Below are 22,776 nucleotides of genomic sequence, written 5' to 3'. Positions count from 1 at the left end.
CAATCAACCTCTACATTTTGGACATGAACTCTAAAGCAGGTCACTAACTCAAAATCTCAGGGTATCGCTTAACTTGAGTTTAGCGTCTTCCACAAAGGTTCTTCAGAGTAGCCCCATCTGGTCTAAAATCGCTAAAACATCGCTAAAATACTCCTTTTCCTCTTCATCCAAACTGCTACCACATTCATCCAATCACTGATATCCCACCTTGATTGCTGTATCAGTTTCCTTGCTGACCTCTCTGCCTCCTCGTCCTCCCCAGTTCATATTTATCTCTGCTTCCCAGGTGGCTTTTCTACAAAAACATTTAGTCCATGTTTCCCTCTCCTCAAGAATCTCCAGTGGTTGCCCATCCACCTCTGCATCAAACAGAAACTCCTTACCATCTATGGCTTGGAAAACCCTCCCTTTTCATATCCAATTACACTACCCACCTTCAAAGCCTTACTGAAGGTCTATCTCCTCCAAGAGGCCTTCCCTGTCTAAGTCCTCATTTCCTCTTACCCCGCTACCTTCTGCATCGCCCTGACTTGCTCCCTTTATTCATTATTCATCACCCTTGCCTCCAGGCCCACAGCACTTCGGTACATACCTGTAATCTATTTATATTAATGTCAGTCTCCCACTCTAGACTGTAAGTCCGCTGTGGGAGGGGAATGTGTCTGTGAGCCCATCACTGGGCAGGGATTGTGTCTATCTGTTGCCAAATTGTACATTCTAAGCGCTTAGTACAATGCTCTGCACATAGTAAGCGCTCAATAAATCCTATTGAATGAATCAACATTAAATGATTGTGTTGTATTCTCCCAAACACTTGGTACAATGCTCTGCACACAGTAAGCACTCAATAAATACAATTAAAACCACATAAGGGAATTAAAAGGCCAAAGGCTGAACTTTATGAACACATACTGTGAGGAGGCAGGAGGAGGTGTAGAAGTCAATGACAGAAATGCTCTAAGACCCATTATCAAAATGGGATGGAAATTAAACTACTTCAATTCCACAAAAGGTCAAGACCAGAGAGAGTATCAAGGAGAAGGGGATGATAAACAGTTTCAAAAGCTGCAGAGAAACTAAGAAGGAACATAAGAACGTCACAAAGGACAAAACCAGAGAGTGAGAGAGTGGCAGAGACAACACAGGGAGCAAAAGGAGGATAGGAAATATACCACCCAACTAGGAGCAAGCATGGAAGTAGTGTCAATAAAGGAGGGCAGTAGAAGTCATAAGAGGAATTCAAAGCAGCAGAAATAAAGAGGTCCTTCAAGGACTTTAGATATAAAGAGAAACAGGAGACAGACATGCAAGAAAAATTTTGAAAGCAGAGGAGCAAAAGCTGAAGAGATGGCCTACAAGGCTAAGGAGAAATAAACGTTCAAACGGAGGGAAATTGTCGGAATTACGTGTCTTAAGGCACAAAATGAAAGGAACATTTGGAAGAGGTGAGGGGCAAGAAGTGCTCGGTGACAAAACCGTCTCCCCCCATTCGACTGTGAGCCCGTCAGTGGGCAGGGATTGTTTCTATCTGGTGCCGAAATGTCCATTCCAAGCGCTTAGTACAGTGCTCTGCGCATAGTAAGCGCTCAAGAAATACTATTGGATGGATGAAAGATGATCAGCTCCTGCGACTTCCACTTTTTAAAACCCCTTCAAGGTGATCACCAATAAAAGGGCAAGCTGGCTTCCTAGTTCCCTCTAGTGGCCAGCAGGTGTCACTTCAGCCTCTTTGCTTCCCCAGACTCAGAAGGCCCAAGAGGGATCTACTTATAATAATAATAATAATGTTGGTATTTGTTAAGCGCTTACTATGTGCCGAGCACTGTTCTAAGCACTGGGGGAGACACAGGGAAATCATGTTGTCCCACGTGGGGCTCACAGTCTTCATCCCCATTTTACAGATGAGGTCACTGAGGCACCGAGAAGTGAAGTGACTTGCCTTATCAAAGCAGGATATTGAATAGCCTACAATGCCCGGCTACAAATAATTGCCAAGCTTCAATCTGACGCAAAACGATCAACCTTCTTTGTGCCATCTGACCACTCCTCCAGAAAAACAAACAGTCTAAATGATTTAATGAACGATAAGGCTAACGACAAGTAGTGGTGGGAAGAGATCCCACAGTAACCTTGCGAGAAACCAACGGCGGTCCTGAGAAACTTAAAATGACTAATGGGCTGTTTCATTTTGTTAGAAAATGTTTGGATGACTTTCTGCCGGTAGAAAAGGGAATTGTGGAATTCACGGTATGCAGCATCGACTTTCGGCACTCGTGCAGAGCAGGGGTTTCAATTGGGATAGTGAAGCAGACCAGCATAGATGCGGAAAGGAGGAAGATGAGTAACAGGTGATGGAGAAAAGTGGGGCAACGAAAGCAGGAAGAAGCAGGAAAGAGTGGGAAGAGTGGCACTGAAATACAGTATTGCTCCAGCAGTCTGAAGTCTAGAAACCAAGTCCTCTGCTGTCCTCCTACAACGTTGCCTTCCCGCATGTAAAAGTCATCTGAGACAGTTGGACAGAAGACCACACTGCGAATCTTGAGAGTTTTTATATTTCTGAATTAGTCGGTGATGAAAACTAAAAGGAATCCACTGCACCTCATATTTTGAGACCTTGTCCCCTGAAACAGAATGAGAACTGCTAGGGTAAAGGTGAGATTCGCAGAACAGCAGGTAAGTGGCCAAGAGCCACATTCAGTTTCCAACTGCCTGGTTCCAGAGCTGGAGGGCCACAAGCGACTGCCTCCACCCCAGCAGGTTCAAAACATACACCGTGAAGTGATTCTTGGTCTGAATTAGTATACGCTTCTTTTGGACTTCCTGAAAGCATTTCAGTCTGTTATGGTCAGCGCTTCAATTCTAGGACTTATATACAAGCTGTTTTCTAGGGAGAACCATTATATGTATGTCCTCAAGCCTTCCAGCCCTTCCAACAGCATTTCTTGGGAGAACTACTCGCAAATGCAAACGGGTTCTGTGAATGGGCTCCCGTTTATCAGGTTATCTGTGACTGCCAGTGAGGAGCCAGTAGAAATTCTTGGATCAGCTCCATTTTGCAGACAAGGGGCACGGGATGCCTGCCGCCAGCATACTGAGAGCTAGCTGCAAGAGGACATGGGAAGTTAATCTGAGGAGGTGGATGAGAAGTGCTTAGTAAAGTGCTCTGCACACAGTAAGTGCTCAATAAATATGACTGAATTGAACAAGAAAAAAAGAGGAGGAGGAGCGGGAACAGGAGGAGGGGAAAGAATGGGGGGAATGAAGAATAGGCAATGGTGGATTCCAAATTGGAATATCTTGATCAGCTGGTCATCCAGATAAGGGAGTTTGTACTGTCCTTGTCTTAGCTGCCAGACCACTTTGGGAAAACCTGAGCAATAGGAGTTAGTTTGAAAGGGAGAGAATTAAACTGGAAATCCTATTTCCCTATTTGGAACTGGAGGAAATGATGGTGTGTTGTGATGTGGAGGCTGGCTGTGAGTAGGGCCCTGAACTGGAGACGGATGAACATTTTTCAGGTGGGTCAGGGCTCAGGTCTCTGAGGCCACTCTGGCCTCAAGAGTGCGAGCAGGTATGGGAGGAGAAAGCCTATGAATTGTAGATGGGTTCTGGGTGAAAGAAAACCCAAAATTCTTGGCTTGCATGGGGTGAAAGAGCTTTCCGCCTGCCCAATGCTGGTAGCATTTGATTAGTCACACCCTCCGGAAGTTTGGGAGGGATGTTGGTCATGTGGTGCTGGGTACTAAACATTCAAAGTGAATGCTCAGCATGAGTCCCAGCAGCTGACTCCTCATCCCCCTGCTTCCTCTGTATCACAGTGCTTTTATTTATTAACAGTAGGCTGATTAATGCTAGCTTTAGCGGGCCGGGTGGTGACTCCTGCCCAACCCCCAAAAGTAGCCAGAAATTTTTCTCCAAGGGCTTTTCTTTGTGAAGGTAACTTTGGACCCTTCACACCTATTGAGTGCAGGACTGTAGCAGGACTCCTCTTTAAAATCAAACCAGCAAATTTGTAACTGTACCTAGCAAGGGTCCCAGTTTCTAGTCCTCACTCAGACTTTTTTCTTTTAATGGTATTTGTATAGTGCTTCCTATGGGCGAGGCACTGTACTAAGCACTGGAGTAGATATGAATGGGTTGGACAGAATCCATGTCCCACATGGGGCTCATACTGTTAATCCCCATTTTACAGATGAGGAAACTGAGGCACAGAGAAGTTAAGTGTCTTGCCCAAGGTCTCACACCAGACAAGTGACGGAGCCAGGATTGAAACCCAGGTCCACTGATTCCCAGGCCTGTGCTCTTTCCATTAGGCCACACTAATTCCCTTTTTATCCTGCCTGGGAATTCCTCCCCTCCCAAATCCACCAGACTTTGGCTCTCTGCTTCTTCAAAGCTTTTATCATTTCCCACTCTCTTCCATGACATTTTCCCAGAATCATTTTCTCCTCCCAAATCCTAACTTCCCAATTACCACCTCAGCATTTCTGCACTCACAGCCTTCTGTGGCACTCCTATACATATTAATTTATGTACTCTTTTTAAACACTTTTTTCACCTATCTTTCCCTATTCTCTTTTCCCTATCTGTAAATTAATGTCTTTTCCTCCAATAAACTGCAAACTCTTTGAGGGTTGGGATTGTGGCTTTTTCCTGTTGTACTCTCCATGAGCTTAATGCACTTCTCTACACCCAGTAGGTGCTCAATAAATACTATTGATTGACTGATGCCCTTGGTTGTGGGAAAAGAGCATGCCTCTCCTCTTTTTCGTCGGGCTATACTACTTTTCTCCTATAATGGAGAGGGATATTGGAAGTCCTGGCGGCAGTGTATCCAGATGATCACAGGAGAAGAAAAGGGACTGAACTTAAAAAAAAAAAAACAGAGTGGCCCAATGGAAAGAGCACAGACCTGGGAGTTAGGGGAACTGAGTTCTAAACCCAGCTCTACCACTTACCTGTTGTGTGATTTTAGGCAAGTATTTCACTTTGCTGTGTGCCTCAGTTTCCTTGTATGCAAAATGGGGATTCAATTCCCGCTTTTCTTCCCTCTTAATGACTCCCACGTGACACAAGAACTGAGTCCAATCTGATGTGTGTTCTATCTACCCTACAGCTTACAACAACTCCTTCTAATACTGTTGTTGTTATTGTCACCTATCACCTTGGGAAGAAAATAACTGACCCATCTGGGATGGGCCGTTTCCTTAATAGGCAACCCCTTTAAGGCAGACAGAAAGTAGTCAGCTGTGACCCAGCCCAAATCCAACACAGGGCTCCAAAACTTAAGAATTTGGTAGTACCAAACTGTATACTGCCAAACTCATTTTCATTTGAAATGCACTGGGTCCACTAATAATTAAGAATCCCTGGAAATTACTGAAGAATGGGATTTTTCTGCCCTAATGAACAATCCTGATACTTAGAGGTCAAAATGACTAAACCAATTTCTTGGTAGACCAGCCATATACCTTTAATTTATGAATGACTCAGTAATGACGCTGTAAGTTGCTTTATAGCCAAAGGCAGGACAAGTAAGTTTTCCCTTGTACCTCATTTAGGAATCGGGTGTACCTAGGTGCCAAAAGACAAAAGTTCAACTACTTTGGGAATGGTGTATGTCAAAATGTGTCAAAACTATGTTCAACTCTACATACGATAGTAGTACAAACTGCTCTCCAACAACCGCCCTCTCTCCAATTAGACACTTACCCCTTTCAATCCAAAAGGCAAAGTAAATTCTTTAGGTTGAAATACAAAGCCAGCAACTTATTTTTAGTAATACCATCTGGAACATTGAAGACGGGATGAAAATAGTGACTAAGAATCTAGCTGCTGCATTCCACAAATTATTGTACAGAATATATGGCACGTAATATATGGGTATAATGATGCTGTTTCTAAGACCCTCAAGTTATATTAATGTTCAAAATTCATACACTGACAATGAGGAGAGTTCTCCAGGTTTCTGCAGAGAAGCAGAGATCACATGAATTTGCTCTAGATGGACTCAAGTCTCTTCTGAACCATATTCATAGCAAAATTTAAAACACAAGTGCAACAGAGAACAAAAAACAAAACACATCCTTTTAATCTGTGAGGTCTTCCACCCATTGGGCTATTCAAAGGCAGATCTTGTTATGCCTTCATGTCAAAAAATGTCTAAGACTATTGGGTGGGCAAGAAAAGCATAATTCAATAATTATAAAACTCTTCAATTCTACTAAGAGGCTTGGAACAAAGCATCTTTTAACTCTCAAAGAAGTAATCCAATTTTCATTTTTCTAAAGCATTACCATTCAGCAACGCATTTGCCCACATGCTGCATTATAACAATGTTAGCAAATACAAATCTTTACCAGTCCATATGTACAGACCATCATTTGAACAAACAACATATTCAGAATTTTGGGGTTCTTTCTGAATGGAAATATATCATGACCCAATAAGATTAGAAGCATACAGTGGGGGGGGGGGGGGGAATTCTGTAGGAGAGTGAACTGAGGAGCCTTAGCTCACTGTTAAATAACTCCCCCATTCCAAAAGTGATCTAAATTGATTATGAGCAAGTCGGATCATTTTTCTGAGCATCCAAGCCATATCTCCCCAATCCTCAAAGACCTCCAATGGCTGCCCATCCACTTCCACATCAGATAGAAACTCGTCACCATTAACTTGAAGGTACTCAGTCAGCTCTCTCTCTCCCCCTCTCTCCTTCCTAACCTGGCTGATCTCCTACAACCCAACTGGCACACTCTGCCCATCTAACACCAACCTATTCTCTGTACCTCGATCTCATTTATCCCGCCACCTACCTAACTTGCCCACATTCTCCTTCGGGCCTGGAGGTCCCTCCCCCTTCATATCCACCAGTCCACCACTCTCTCCACCTTCAAAACCCTCCTAAACTTGCACCTCTTCCAAGAGGCCTTCCCAGCCTGGGCCTTCCCATGCATCAATTATGCACTTGGCTTGGCACCCCTTAAGTTCTTTGATACTCACCCCAGCCCCACAGTTCTTATGTAAATATTCTTATACTCTGTTTCCCTAACCCTAGTTTGTTTTAAACTGTAGAAGATAAGCTACTTGTGGGCAGAGACTGCATCTACCGGCTCTGTTATATTATATTTTACCAAACTCTTAACTCAGTGCTCTGCACACATTAAGTGCTCAATTATACGAGTGACTGATTCTGCTCTCCCAAGTACATGGTAAATAAAGTACTCTGCATAGTTAATGCTCAATATTGTAATCTCCCAAGTGCTTACTAAAGTGCTCTGCACAGCAAGCACTCAGTAAATATGACTGAATGAATCAACACCATTAACTGATTAATTATTCCAACTCTACCATTTCGTTGCCTAAGAGGTACAAAATGGTACTTACTCAGTCCTTAAAACCCGATCCAAAACATGTACAAAGGTTAAATACCCACATTACTTCCTAGAATACTCTCACTCCATATAACCTCACAATACTAGAAACAGTTTTTACAATTAAGCTAAATGGCATTTTAACAAAATTGGTCAATATTTAATCCAATACAATTTATTCACAATTTATTTTATGGCAATAAGGGTGTGAGTACAGAGGGATTTTAAAAAAAAATTTTAAATAGGCTTTGAGCCTAAAGCTTATGAAAAGCTAAATTGAAAATGGAGGGGAAGGGCGAGAAGCAGTATGGTCTAGTGGACCAAGCATGGGCCTGGGATACATAAAGACCTGGGTTCTAATCCCAGCTCTGCCAGTCATTTGTGTGTGATCTTAGGCAAGTCACTTAACTTCTCTGGGCCTCATTACCTCATCTGTAAAATGGGATTAAGATGTTGAGCCCCATGTGAGACAAGGACTGACTGTGTCCAACCAGGTTAGCTGTATCTACGCCAGCACAGTACAGTGTCCCGCACAAAGCAAGTGCTTAAAACATAACATAAAAAAGTAGTACGGAAGCAAATCTGGGTGGAGGGAAAATGCCCTTATTTTCAAGAGATTTTACCCTGGAGTTGAAGCATTTGAATGTATATATAAAGCATTAATATGAATGTTTATAAAAATATACTACTGCTCATTTATGTTAAATTTTGACCTAAATATCCTTATCAGTAAAAAAGGGGTCTAAGATTTTCAAGCAATAAGCTTCAAGAATAAATAGTAAGGTACACAAATAGGAAAATTTAAGTAAAACATTAAATATTCAACAAGGAATTACGTTTTTGGCAAATCTCAAAAATTAGACAATATCAAGAAAAACACCAATTTTAGCTTTAAAAAATAAATCAAAAGGTAAGGGCACAATGCGTTTTCCTTTCCCCCACAAAAGGAGCCTATCACGTTTCAATGTTTTTCGAACAAGTATATCCTCTTTTAATGAACATCATCTGTTAAAAGTGATTTCCCTTCATTTGAATCATGATTCGAATAGTTGCAATTTTTTTTTTCAAAAAGATTAAGTTCTATTGCTTACAAAAAGTGGAGAAACACTCAAAATATGTAGCTTTCAAGACTACCTTGAACCACCAGCTGAATTCATTAGGGTTTATCCCTATTACATACTACTGTGATTCCTATGGGGAACGATTGCAAATTACTACACATACCATTACGATGACCTATTTCCAGTGGAGGTTATATTCCTGAAGAAGGAATATTTCCGTTTCTAGCTTGGGGTGAGGGGGAAGGAACAACAATTCCTGTGGTCCTCTTTTAGAGGACCAAGCAATAGTATTTGAGCCTCGCCTATGTAAAGAGCACCGTATCAAGTGTTTGGGAGAGTACACCGTAATAGTGATGGTGGAGGCCATTCTGGTCACAAGGAGTTTAGTCCTACAGGAGGAGCGTATAGCCTACTGAATATTCACAGGCCAACAGATGCAATCTTTTGAGTTTAATTTGTGTGCTCATGTCTCCTTATTCTCATCCCTCCTGACACGACTTCTTGTTCACGCCCTCCCTTCAGCCTCGAACTCCGCCCTCACCCTTCATTCATATAGATCCCTGCCCTCCCCATTTTCTCAACATGGGGCTCATCATGAATGCAACCCCCCACTATGGGAGAACTGACTATTTTTTAGGCAGACCACGTGGTGATGAGCGACATGGGATGGATACAACTGCATCAGACAACAGACCTCCAATCAGAAGGTCTTAGTTGCAAATCTCCCAAATCTGTCCAGAGGCATAAGCCACTAACCGAGGATCCCATCATCCTAGCGTCGGAGAGGCGGCATGGCCTAGAGGCCAAGAGATCTGGGTTCTGTTTCTCTATATCATTTACTTGGTTGTATGAATTCAGCTGGTGGTTAAAGGTAGTCTTGAAAGCTACACATTTTGAGTGTTTCTCCGCTTTCTTGTAAGCATAAGAACTTAATTGTTTTGAAAAAAAAAATTACAACTATTGGAATCATGACTCAAATGAAGGGAAATCACTTTTAACAGTGTATTTGTTTCCTCATCTTGAAAATGGGGAAATCCTACCATCATCAATATTCGTGGAGCACGTACTACGTGCAGAATATTGTACCAAGCACTTGGGAGAGTACAACACAACAGAGTTGGCAGACATGTTCCCTTGCCGCAACTAAACCGTGAAACGCATAAGGATCAGGGATTGTAGCCATACCTGATTTGCAGCACGTATAGTGCTTAGCATATAGTAAGCATTTAGTAAGTACCAGCATTACTATTATTACTACCCCTGCCTATAAAAAAAAGCTTTACTGTGACTACAAGCATATATGCCCCATTACTGAAAAATTCTGAAAAGTTATCAGTGGTATTTATTGAGCTCCCTGTGTTGACCAATGTACAACACAACAGAGTTGGTAGGATGTTCCCTACCCACAAGGAGCTTACGGTCTAGAGGAAGAGACAACCTAGAAGGATTGGGTTGATCTAAATGCAGTGGCAATGACATGTGGCAAACTGCCCATTAGAGTGGACTGAGGAAAATCCATTAGACCACATGGGTTTGGAGAGCTAATTAGCACAAAATGGTGGTCTTCCACTTGATTATTGAGCTAAACAGTTAATTACCACAGCATCTTCCTTATGCAAAACAAGAATATGGCACCATGGAGGCAACCATCTAAACAAGTGGTATCTCACTGATCGTAATACCTTCCAGAAGCAAGAGTCGGAGGCCTTATGGATCACAGGAGCCATACGAGATGAGTGCTCGACTGACCCCGATCTGATACACTGGTTGTAGACAGTGCAAGCTTGGAAGCTCTAGACAACCACCCTTCTCACCAGTTTCGCATTCTCACGCTACTGAAGAACGACAGCACCTGCAAGGAGCTCCGTGACAGCAGCCTCGCTGGAGCGAGAAACCACAAATGGCACGAGACACTTCCTCCATCAATGCCCAGGATACAGCAAGGTGACTACTAAAATTGGGGGAATGAAAGCAATGCCTCTTTGAAGAGTGCTTGTATCAACAATACCCTCAATTCTCCAGGAACACGGGACTTACATTCTTGATAAATCCCAAAATGAGGAAAGCCCTCATCAAAGTATGGGTAACTTGATGCTCACCGTACAAATAAGCGTAACCATTTCTATCAGCATTGCATGGTGCTCTATTCAGACAGAAGCTGGCTGTCAAATGAAAAAGAATAACTGCTATTTATTAGATGTTCACTAGGGATTAAATACCTGTTCTCTCTCCCAGTTAGACTGTGAGCTCCGAAGTGGGACAGAAAGTGTCCACCGTGATGATACTCTCCCTAACCCAGTGCTTAGTATGGTGCATGGCACACAGAAGGCACTTAAGTACCACTGTTACTATTACTATTATTAGGTACCAAGCACTGAGCTAAGCACTGGAATAGATCTGGCCTGGAATGCCCTCCCTCCTCAAATTCTTCAGACAATTACTCCCTCCCCACCTCCTTTTCAAAGCCTTATTGAAGGCACATCTCTTCCAGGAGGCCTTCCCTGATTAAGTCCCCACTTTCCTCTTCTCCCACTCCCTTTTACATCGCCCTGACTTGCTCTCATTGTCCTTATGCCCTCCTGGCCCCACAGCATTTATGCACATACTTACATCACTTATGTACATATCTATAATTTATGTATTTACATTAATGTCGGTCTCCCCTCCTCCAGACTGTAAGCTCATTGTGTCTAGCAACTCTGTTGCACTGTACTCTCCCAAGCGCTCAGTACAGTACTCTGCGCACAGTAAGCGCTCAATAAATATGACCGACTGATTGGGACTGAGGAAGCCCAAAGGCCCAGCCAAGATGTGCCGAGTCTTCACTATGAATTTGGAAAACGTCATAGCTTGGGAAATTGGTGGGCATCTATACCTCATGGCACTCCTGAAGACACCTGCAAACAAGGCAGGGACTTAAAGCTTAAGACACCTAGGCGGTTCCTCGATAGGTGGAAAATTCAGGAAATGCCACAGGCCTTGACAGTCTCTACCGGAACTATCATCTTCAAGAAGAAAAAATGTTAACTTGGCTGAAGAAACACATGGGATAGCTCACTTCTCTCCATTTTGGGCAGGATCTGAACTGGTGTCCATCCAGACAGGCAGCTGAAGAGTCACTATATCCTCCTGGAATCGCAGCATGGGTTTCAGAAACTGATGCTCCAATGCAGACATGAACTTTGCAGCACGACAGATATGGGAAAGGAGCAAAGAACAATAGCAAGAACTCTAAACTGTAATAACAGACTGGGAGCCCTTTGTGGGACAGGGACTGTGTCCAACCTGATTAACTCAGGCATTTCAACAGTAGTTGACACTTACCAGAGGAGCAGTGTGGCCTGGTGTGGACACGGACCTGGGAGTCAGAGGACTTGGGTTCTAATCCCAGCTCTGCTCTGGGACAAATCACAACTTCTCTGTTACTCTGTTACCTCATCTGTAAAATGGGGACTCAATGCCTCTTTTCCCTCCTTCTTAGACTGCGAGTCCTTTGTAGGACTAAGGCGGAGTCTGAAATGATTAACTTGTATCTACCCCAGTATTTAGAACAGCACTTGATACACAGTAAGCACTTAAATAACATAATAATAATAGTAAGACCTTAACTACTATAATTATTAAGGATCATTTAAAAAAAAAAAAGCTTTGGACAATTTGACCAAAAAGCCTGGGCTCTGGCCAATTTGGCTGCTCAGAGAAATATATCTAAATCGACTCCAGGATAGACAGATTCAAAAATGCCTCATCTGACCCTTCCCCATTACTGTCAGCATAAAGCCAGGCTGAGTGGTGTATAAATCCATTTCTATTCAACCATTCTATGTTGTTGTGCTGGAGAACACAGTGAAGGACATGGAAGCTGGTGTCAAAATAAGCTCCTGCTCCACTGGGAAACTAAACTCATCAGGAGACAAGCATCATCAAAAATATTTGAAACAGTTATCCACAAATTGCTTTTCACAGTGCAAATGCTTAAATATCATTACAACAACTCCTCCTCCTCTTCCTCCTCTGTGCTGTTGACTGTGCTCCAGAGGCTCATATACAAGATGACATGCAAAAAAACAAAGACCACTTTATGGTGTGAGTATAGAGGAAGGATAACAACGGATTTGATGTTAATAGTTGAATTTCCATTGTTAATATTACAATACATTTCTAGAAATGTATTCTACTAACTTTGCAAGGAAGCACAATAAAAAAAGTGGAAATGGTGAATGTTTGACCACCTTCCCCTAAGAGATTTAAACATATAAATTTAAAATCAGGATTCTTTATTGGTAAAAATTGGCATTTATTGGGCACTGGAGTGCAGTGTTCCATACTAAAGGTGTGAGAAATTGCCTCAGAAGCATCAGGCGTGACCCCTGCCCACAAGAAGTTTACAATCCAAATTGGGGAAGCAAATTCTTCTGCAACATTCATTTTTACTTGACCTGAATATGGCAGCAAATGGCTCTCTTTTCTAACAGCAATAAATCGACTGAACATTTATAGTACCTTTCATGGTATATGCAAACTAATTTTTTTCTCACAACATCCTTATGAGATAGGACTGGACAATATTCGGACCTGTTTTACAGAAATAACGCATGCGCGGGGGCTAAACTGTACCTCCGAGATCACTCGACTCGGAGGACTTGATCCCAGTCTTCACAAGGGGAAAGCCTGCCTGACTGGACGGGAAGACAATCCTGATTTAGAGGTTCCACCAAGCAACAAAGTCATTTGAAATGGTTCAGAGGGTCAGGGCTCAGCCAGAGCTCAATCCGTGGTCAGATCAGGAGAGTAAGCACTTCACGTTTTCAGAAAAGAGAATGGAGGTAAAGTTCCAATTCTCTATATGGGACTAAACGGTAAGTCCTGATATTGACCTTCACCCCTTTTATTACTAAAATGAAGATGTAGCCATCTACTTTTCTTCCGCCCGGTCTTCGGGGCTACCATTATGCCAGGGGAAATGCGAACAAAGAAGGAAAGCGTGAAGTACAAGTATCGGGATGCATTAACGATGCAATATAATGCCAAAATACTCTCCTCTTTTATATCTGAAAATGGAGTGAGCTGGTGTTAAAAAATTACATATTTCAAACAAAAACCAAAGGGCCTTTACTAAATTACCTCCAAGCAGCTCAAGGAAAGCCTAAGAGGAAAATAAATAAATAACTGCAGCAGTGGAGGAGGTAGGAAGGGGGTCCTCTCCTCAAACGGGAAAAAGAAGAGCAGTGGGAGGCAGCAGCAAGGAATCTGGTTGCTGACTTAAACGGAGGCACCCAAAGGAGAAAAGTGCAAGTTCCAATTTTTTCTATTCATCAGTGTATAAAAGCGAAGCACAAGGTGAGCTCTAACTCGTATCAAAATAACGTTCTCATTTAAAGAAAAAATCCTTTAAGGATACACAACTTTAACCCTAGCAAACGTGTCCATTTTGATCATCAGGAGTGCTACCGCAGCCTGGCTTCTCTCTGTGCTCTTAAGCTAGCAGACATTTATTTTACTTAATGGGCTGTTGCATAATTTAAGGTTATTAGAACACTGTCCCTCAGCGCAGCTACCTGGAATTTCGGGGTGAAAGACCGAGAAAAAAGGTAAACCCGGGATATTCGATACGCTTTCAATCCACCCCGCCCCAGAGTCTGGGATTTAATAAACCTATTTTTTGATGCTGGTATTTAACAGAGCAATTAAAGCCTGATTTCCACTTCTGTTCTAAAAAATCTGCCTGCCCACAGTGAGTGGGAACTGCTGCAGATCATTAAATACTCATTTATCAATGTCTCTCACTAGGCAACACAATGCAGCAGAACAGCACCCAGAAGCCACCCTGAACCTCAGCAACAGCGGCTAATTAGCATAGCCTACCACTAAAATGACACCATATGATTGGAAGTGTTAGTCAGAGAGCTGGCCAATCAAACCAGGTTATGCAAATCGCCTACTTTAGTTGCCAGGGAAGAGCTGCTTCCTATTGTCCAATAGGAAAACAAGCAATAAACAAGAAATGAAATTGAGCTGTGTCACATTTTCGAGTTGTTGTTAACACTTTCCAGCTTCAAGCCAAATCAGAGGTTGAGGGTCCTTCGCTTGGCCCCCAAGAACACACCGGGCAGTGCCATCATGACAGACGGGGATCTCGCCCGCGCATCAGGATTTAAAACGGCTTTTTGTAGCAAAGCCGCGCAGAGAGTAAAAGCAGAGCTCTAAAATGCCAACTGGTTTTCTTCTTCCCACTTTGGCTTTCTATAAATACAACACACAGATCTTTACATGCGTTCAAATAGATACTTTAGCACTAAGATTTAAAGAACTACTACAGTTTATTCTGTCGAGGAAAAATTCTCTACGGTGGTCTGACAGCATCTCACCGAGTCCAGAAACGTCACCTCGAATGTTCCTCAGTCACAGTTTGTTTTACTGGGTATGATAACTGTTTCAACTACAAAAATACCCAAAGAAAAAGTTTAGATTTATAGCGGAAGCCAGACTAGGTCGAATTTACAGTATGAAAAATACGGAGTACGTAGGGCAAACAGTTCGCCCATCTTGCAAGTTCAGATTAATTGGCAGATTATAACTATAAATGATAAAACATCATTTTCAGATAAAATTTAAGATTTGGGGAATTCAAAACTTACAAAGCATTAGTACATACTGGCCACGAGAGAGAAAATGTGAAAAGACACAAAAGGATTTTGACTGGCACTTTCAAAGGTTAAAAATTTTTAATTAAGTCTCACACATTCACTGATTGCTCTGAAACATGTCAAGGAGACACAGTCTCCATTTATAGCCGGTAAATCTGTTTTAATTTTCAGTGAACTCACTCCTATTATCTTAAAAATTTGCCACCTTAAGTGGCAGGCAGCCATAATGCTTGTGGGAAAAGAGGGATCTTTAGGCAGAGTATCTCTTTTTCCAGGGAATGACAGTAAAGTACAACAGAGCTATTATAGTCTCCTTTTCAAAAACTGGTTCGAGAAACTCCAGCACTTGGGAAATGTGCACAATTAAACAGACCTGAAGGCCGATAGAAACAGAATCCGAGCAACTAGTCTGTAATCTGTTTGCTCCTTTAAGAGGAATGAAGCTATCTTCCCTTGTCTCTCCTAGTACCCTTTCTCCCCTCCTAACCTCACTTCACCCAAGAATACTGAGGGTTTCCACTTCACGATCCATTCAAACCTCCAGCGCTTGAATAGGCATTACACTCTGCCTGCCTCCTATTAAAAGGGACAGGCAAAAGTACACGGTCTCTAAACTAACCTGGAGACAAGCTCCGGGAAAGGTAATTAATTGAATCTCTACCCAGATTCAGTGGCAAATCAGGAGGTCTATGATTGCCATTCACTAATCTGAGACATGTGTGATTTATGCCTGATGGATTTTATAAGTAATTACCAGCCAAATAAGTCACCCACAAGCCTAGTCACTGATCAAAACTGAGAAGAGCTTGCCCAAAATCTTAATAGTCCAACTACATGGAAATTTTCCTATTGCTTTTTTACCTGAATTGAATAATTTCAGTTATGAACCTCTACTACAAATCTAAGGAAAACATTTTCTTAAAATTTCCATTAAAATAACTACTGAAATTCATATGCAAATGTTATCAAAACAATATTTGGGTTCCATACTACTATTTACTCCTACCACACAGCTTATTTCATTCAAATAAGACTTCATTGGGGGAAGGGAGAAACAAAAAGGAAAAGACTAACCCCACCCTCAAATTCATTCATTTTTGGACAGTTTTCCCATATTTCTGGCTTAAGTTAGCAGTTCAGAGACATTTCTGGCTTAGAATACTAGCGCATCATGCCTGGCCACCCAAATCTAAGCCATTTCGATAAGGCCTCCACAAGAGATAGGACTTTCTAAACCTGGCCTCTCCTGGCAGCAGCAAAACAAGCTGCATAAATCTCCTTGAATTAAGAATCAATCAATTGGATCATTTATTGAGTCCCACGTGCAGAGCACTGTACTAAGCACATGAGACAGTACAATAGAAAAAACTGGCATGTTCCCTGCTTGGTGGGGCATCCACAGCCTGGCAATTTGCACCCAGCAGCTCAATCTACACAACTGGACATGGGGCAAGGAAATAAATACTGGGCACTGGCAACAGGCAGGTTGGAGTGTTAGGAAATCAATCAATGGTATTGAGAACTTAATATATGCATCGCTGTACTAAGTGCCTGGGAAAAGTAATAAAACAGAGCTGGAAGACCATCTTTGCCCACAAGGAGCTTCCGGCCTTCAGGGAAATAATACGTCTTATCCTATGAGTCTTACAAGAGTTGCGCAGAACTCATAAGATTATATAGTTCAACCAGATAAATTCACTTTCAAATGATTTTATGGTAGAATTTTTTTTAATTTACATATCCTAAACTACCAGTCGCACATGCTTTTTACCCTCACTCTTCCACAAAGCTCCATCCTCTATCACCAGCTGTTCTACACTATCAACAGGGTGGGCTTTCCCTAAGACTGCAGTGCGCTTCTTGGGTCAGCTGTTGGGAGGCTTTATCCTAAACTGTTTATTTCCGCTCCCTCAAGGAAAAAATATCAGCTTCCCAGAGCCCCATTTTTCTCTTGAAATTGGAAGGGGCAAGAAAACAATGGCAAAAAACACAAGTCATATGTACTATAGGACCAAACGTTATGTGCTGTTCTCAATGCCCTTAGGCTGCCATAAAATTCCAATAAAATTGGTCTAAAATGGGGAAACGTCATTTTCCTTTGTTCGGAACATGTATGGTAAAAATCCCTAGGTACGTGCCTATAAGTTTCAATACTAAAACAAATCAAAAGTGATATTTTTCTACTTCCTAAGTATCCTGAAGTTTCTCGTCAATGTTTTCTTAAATAAATTGCTTCTTTCTTCATAAAAACAAAAATGCCAGAGAGAGATTTGGAATTGCAAGCCATTTCTCATTTGTACCTACTGATGCACAAGATATATTTAAACCGTCAGTACAGAAGAAATGGAAAGCATCTACCCTATCAATGCACAGCAAGCATACCAAACTATTACTGTAAGAGCTAAAGAAGGGCCAAATGCATCATGTGAGATGGTCTCACATGACAAGCCTTTTCATACCTGACCATGGATTTGGTACTTTGAGAAAAGCCTAGTTAGGGCTACCACCAATCTATTTTTTCCACCAGATTTGTTAGAGGAAAAACCCAGGAAAAAAAATCCATAGAAAACTTTGAGACACATACACACACACACCACCCCACCCCCCCGCGCAAAATTCCCCTACCTCCGTCCACCTTCTCCAATGAATTACATAAGACATCTATCTTTCAGAATTCAAAAATGATGCTACCCAAGGTGCCAAGTGTTCATCTGGAGTGTGGGGGCGGCAAAATGAGGGCTGGGAAATAATAATAATAATGGTGGTATTTGTTAAGTGCTTATTATGTGCCAAGCACTGCTCTAAGCTCTGGGTAGATACAAGGTAATCAAGTTGTCCCAAGTGGGGCTCATGGTCTTCATCCCCATTTTACAGATGAGGTCACCGAGGCACAGAGAAGTGAAGTGACTTGCCCAAAGTCGCACAGCTGATAAGTGGCGGAGCCGGGATTAGAACCCATGACCTTTGACTCCCAAGCCCGGGCTCCTTTCACTAAGCCATGCTGCTCCTTTCTTTGGGAAAGGACAGACTTCACAGATTTGACTGGTCAGAAAGCCACCAAATTTGGGTCTTTTTGGCCCTGACCAGAAACACTTGGGTTCTGTCAGAAAATTGGGTAAGCAAGTTTGTGAGTCAGTCTACCTTAAAATGATGTAAGGACAATAGCCTCCATCACCACCGTGGGGAGCTACGGGGAGGGACATTTGACCACTGTGTGGAAGTGTGGCCGATCCGTGACCGAAAAACCCCTTCGACATCATGGACACATAAATAAAGACCGTCCTCTGCCGCTGTGAAGAGAGCTGGTGTCCTTACTGCCTCCTGAATCTTCTCAAAACCTCTGTTCTTCTTGCCTCTCTACCACGTTGGTCTGCCTTCTACTTTTCTCATCCACACGTGACTTCTCATGTGAAGCCAAATCGTGCTTCGTTGGGTTTGCAATATTACTTCTGCCCTCCTTGTTAACAGTCAGTCCATTAGTCCTTAGCTTACTCTGAAGTTCATCCTTGGGTACCCTTTCACTGCATGTCCTACAGAGCAGTGGTGTGATCTGATGAGCACTATGGTGCATGTGGATACCCTGCCAATCAAACCTCTGAATGCAATCCTGCTCTGTCGTTTTACACTAAGCCTGGCACTAAAATAATAATAATGTTGGTATTTGTTAAGCGCTTACTATGTGCAGAGCACTGTTCTAAGCACTGGGGTAGACACAGGGGAATCAGGTTGCCCCACGTGAGGCTCACAGTCTTAATCCCCATTTTACAGATGAGGTCACTGAGGCACAGAGAAGTTAAGTGACTTGCCCACAGTCACACAGCTGACAAGTGGCAGAGCCGGGATTCGAACCCATGACATCTGACTCCAAAGCCCATGCTCTTTCCACTGAGCCACGCTGCTTCTCCATCCAGATCTGCCTTAGAGAACTGTTCTTCGTACTCATTCAACAGTATTTATTGAGCGCTTACTATGTGCACCGTACTCTAAGCGCTTGGAATGTACAATTTGACAACAGATAGAGACAATCCCTGCCCAATGACGGGCTCACAGTCTATGCCACCTTAACACCATGCTGCCTCCCAAGGGGCAGAGAGCCTTTTAATTCAGTTGGTATGCCGTTGCATTTTAGTACAATGAGCTGGCCAGGTAGCAGAATGAAATGAGAGCCTTCAATTCTTGACAGCGATAGAGATCTTTAATTGCATTCAGAGTTCCTAAAGTAATCATAACTGTATTAAGCACTTACGATCTGCCACGCACTGTACCAAGAGCTGGGATAGATACAGGTAACCAGGTGGAAAACAGACCCCCGTCCCACACGAGTCTCATAATCGAAGGACGGAGAACAGGTGTTGAAGGCTCATTCTTCAGATGAAGAAACTGAGGCACAGAAAAGTTAAGTGACTTGCTCAAGGTCATAGAGCAGGCAAGTGGCAGAGCTAGGATTAGAACCCAGGTCCTCTGACTCCCTGGGCTGTGCTCTTTCCACTAGACAACACTGCTTCTCCTTCAGAATAATTGGTGGTCTTCAGACTAATATTTAGAGCACTCTGGATTGAAAAGTGGTACACAACCATCTGCAGATCTTCAGGGGTGTGTGCTTCTAAATCCCAGCAAATAGCAGGCAGAAACTCCTGCATGAATAATGAAAGAACTTGGGTTGATGCTCTTACCTGCTCTTACCCTAACCTTTTAGTTGGGGGGAGTGAGGGGGGTGTTAGGTGCCTCCCAGAGGATCAAAATTGTATTTTGCTTCCAGCTTTCCAATTCCTTGTGGAATTCTCAAGAATGACTGTGTGTGCAATATTCTGGACAAAATTGAATCAAATACACAATTTTCTGTATTCCACTGATGAAGGGTGAATGGTCAAACAAAGCTGATGAAGGCTACCTCATTGTCAATAAATGTCACCACGTAGATAATTTCTCAGGGCAGCGCAATTCTTTTTAAAAGTTGCCATAGCCCAAAAATATTTCTGTATGGTTTAAATGGGTGCCTGTTTGTCAATATCTCACGGATTCCCATTCACCAGCCTTCATATTATGGAGCAATTGGGAGTTTCATGCTATATAGAGATGGACTGATACTGCCACAAAGCCTCTTGGAGTCATCTTCGTTCCTGAGATGTCTTATGCTTTGGAATACATTAGTTTTCCCTAGGAAAGTTTGAAAGATAAGAAATAATGTGTGCTCCTTATGGACAGGGAATATGTCTACCAGCTCTAATATACTGTACTCTCCCAAGTACATAGTACAGAGTTTTGCATCCAGTAAGCACTCATTAAATGCAATTGATTGATCAGTTTAGCACTCAGGCTATGCATAGGGAATAGTGACATGAACATCTTTAAGGTATTGCTAGAGGACAATCAAAGTTAATAAGGTGCCACTGCCTATTCAGTACATACAATAGTGCTGGTGACACATGCACACAGCAAGCGCTTAATAAATAGGACTGAATGAAATGCTGGGGTTGACACATTCATACCTTACCACTGTAAAATACTCAAGTCCAGAGGCCAAGCTGTTGATGATTATGAAATCTGAGACTGCTCTGACTAAGCTAGGATATATGGCCAGCCCATCTTCCATCTTAACAACCTCAAAATTATTTGAAACACGAGTCACAGTCCTTTTGTGGTTCTCTTGCTTCTGAAACAATGTTTAATTGTTCGAAACCAAAAAAACTTTTAAAATCGCATCCAATCTCAGACAGGAAGTGGCCTGCTACATAGCCTCACTCTCCAGGAACTCTGTGGAGAAAAAACTCTGGGGAAAAAAATGTAAAAGCTACATAAAAAGGCAGTATAATTGCCCTTTGCCTCAAAGATGACTGCCAACTGTAAAACTACACCCAAAAGAGTGTGGTGGTGGTGTTTTGGGGGTTTTTTTGTGCCTTTGCGGGGGGGGGGGGAATATGCATTCCTTTCACACTTTGACCACCATGAGAATATAGCAGTGCACCTTTTCCGCAGCATGTGGAAGACCATAATTTTCTTCACCCTCTTGCTTGCACTCCATCTGCTGGGTATTGAAATTATTTTCAGGGGCCAAGTTCTCAGTTGAACTCCAGTGGAAGTACACAAGACTCACTTCCCCCTACAACTGGCCACTTGCATTTTATCCCACAGACTGCATGTCTGTTTCTACTTCCCCAGCTGAAAATTTTAAGAAATCTCTGGAGTGCAGGTGCTACATAATAGCTGGTATACTTAAATTTTTTGACCTCTTCATACCATAGTCTAAATCAAAAGAAACTGACAGAAACTGCTGCACAATCATTTGAGCGTTGACGAAGAAGTACAGAAAACCTCAATCCTAGTAATCCTGTCTTACCTTGAGCCATATACTAGGACTCAAATTTTAATTAATTTCTCTTCAGAAATCAAATAATGCCTAACAGAAATATCTGAAACCATTCTGAAGTTACAGAGTGCCACCATTATCAAAAAGTAGCAACAAATATTTAGTTATTTCTTGAAATACCTGTCCCCTTGTACCTGACTGAAATCATGACCTGAGGTGCATTTTATGAAAAAAGGTCATTTATACCCACCAAAGTCATACAGAGAACCCAATTTCAACAACTAGCAAAATTTGGCCAAACTTTGCCTTTAATAGCTGGGAAAATACTGGAACAAATTTGATAATTTGCAAATGACCTAATCAATTCTCACTGTAGATGGAGAATAACTAGTAAAAATTGAGGCCATCAGGGCCAGTAGAAATAGCTTTTGGGAGACTTGTACAGGGCAGAAACTAAACTGGGGCCAGGACTGGTGACTACAGAGTAGTGGGAAAGGTTGGAAGCTGCTCAAGAACCAAACAAAATGGGGCACATACCATGAAAGTTGCTTTCCCCGTGACAAAAGTCACGAGATCCCTAGATCCACTAATTAAGGAAGGCTGAAAGAACTATACATTCATTAACCTAAAGAAAAATTCGAAAGTCAAACACAGCAAAGTCCAAAACTCTGCCAGAAAATTCCTTTGAAGTTCCATGTCACCACCCACTGACCTTCACTGCCCCTTCAAAATTTAGTGATACTATTCAACTACAAGGCAATTATAAATAAATTTTTTCTGCATGAAAGTAATATTTTACAAAAAAACACTTTGTTAAAGGAATTTTCCAGTCACCTTTCTCTCCTCCAGCTGCACTGCTACCTTTCTGAGGTAAACACTGCCATTAACTCTCTTCCTTTTCAAGAGGTGCAGTGGCTACTTTCACAGGGTGGGGCGGAGGAGGAGGAGGAAAAGGAGAGGAAGGCCTCTTTCCTGCACTGAGGCCCTGAGTCCAAGAGCAGACTCCAGTCCACACCTACCTGGGGACGTTCACTGATTAAACTGGGAGCAACTTCCCCCAGGAGGAATTCCCCTGGCCACAGAGCTGCCAGCACTATATCCCTGTTCCTTAATGGGGGTCAAAACTGCTCGAAAACCTGGGCCGCGGGCAGCGCTGAGCTCCTGGGAAGCGCATCTCCTCTCTAACTGAGCTTAAAGAGCTAAGAAGGGGAGCAGTACAAGAGCTTCTTTCTTTAAGGCCACCCATGTTCTGTAGGTTAGGTTCCAGAATGGAACAGGCTTGCACCCTCCCTGAGTTGGCAAATTAGGAATGAAGTGACTATAAAGTGCGAACGATACAAGATAATATAAAGACAATTAGGTCCCAAAGACATGAATTGCAGGAAATG

General features: G+C 42.4%; 1 protein-coding gene across 3 annotated transcripts in view; it reads right to left on the bottom strand.

Annotated features, from left to right (window-relative positions):
• Positions 1-22,776, bottom strand: part of DYRK1A (dual specificity tyrosine phosphorylation regulated kinase 1A) — an 83,116-nt gene that overhangs the window by 27,022 nt on the left and 33,318 nt on the right. The gene's annotated exons all lie outside the window — the stretch shown is intronic.

Source organism: Ornithorhynchus anatinus, chromosome 18, assembly GCF_004115215.2.
Source record: "Ornithorhynchus anatinus isolate Pmale09 chromosome 18, mOrnAna1.pri.v4, whole genome shotgun sequence".
In the NCBI taxonomy this organism is placed as follows: Eukaryota; Metazoa; Chordata; class Mammalia; order Monotremata; family Ornithorhynchidae; genus Ornithorhynchus; species Ornithorhynchus anatinus.
This window is presented reverse-complemented; position numbering and strand designations above follow the sequence as displayed.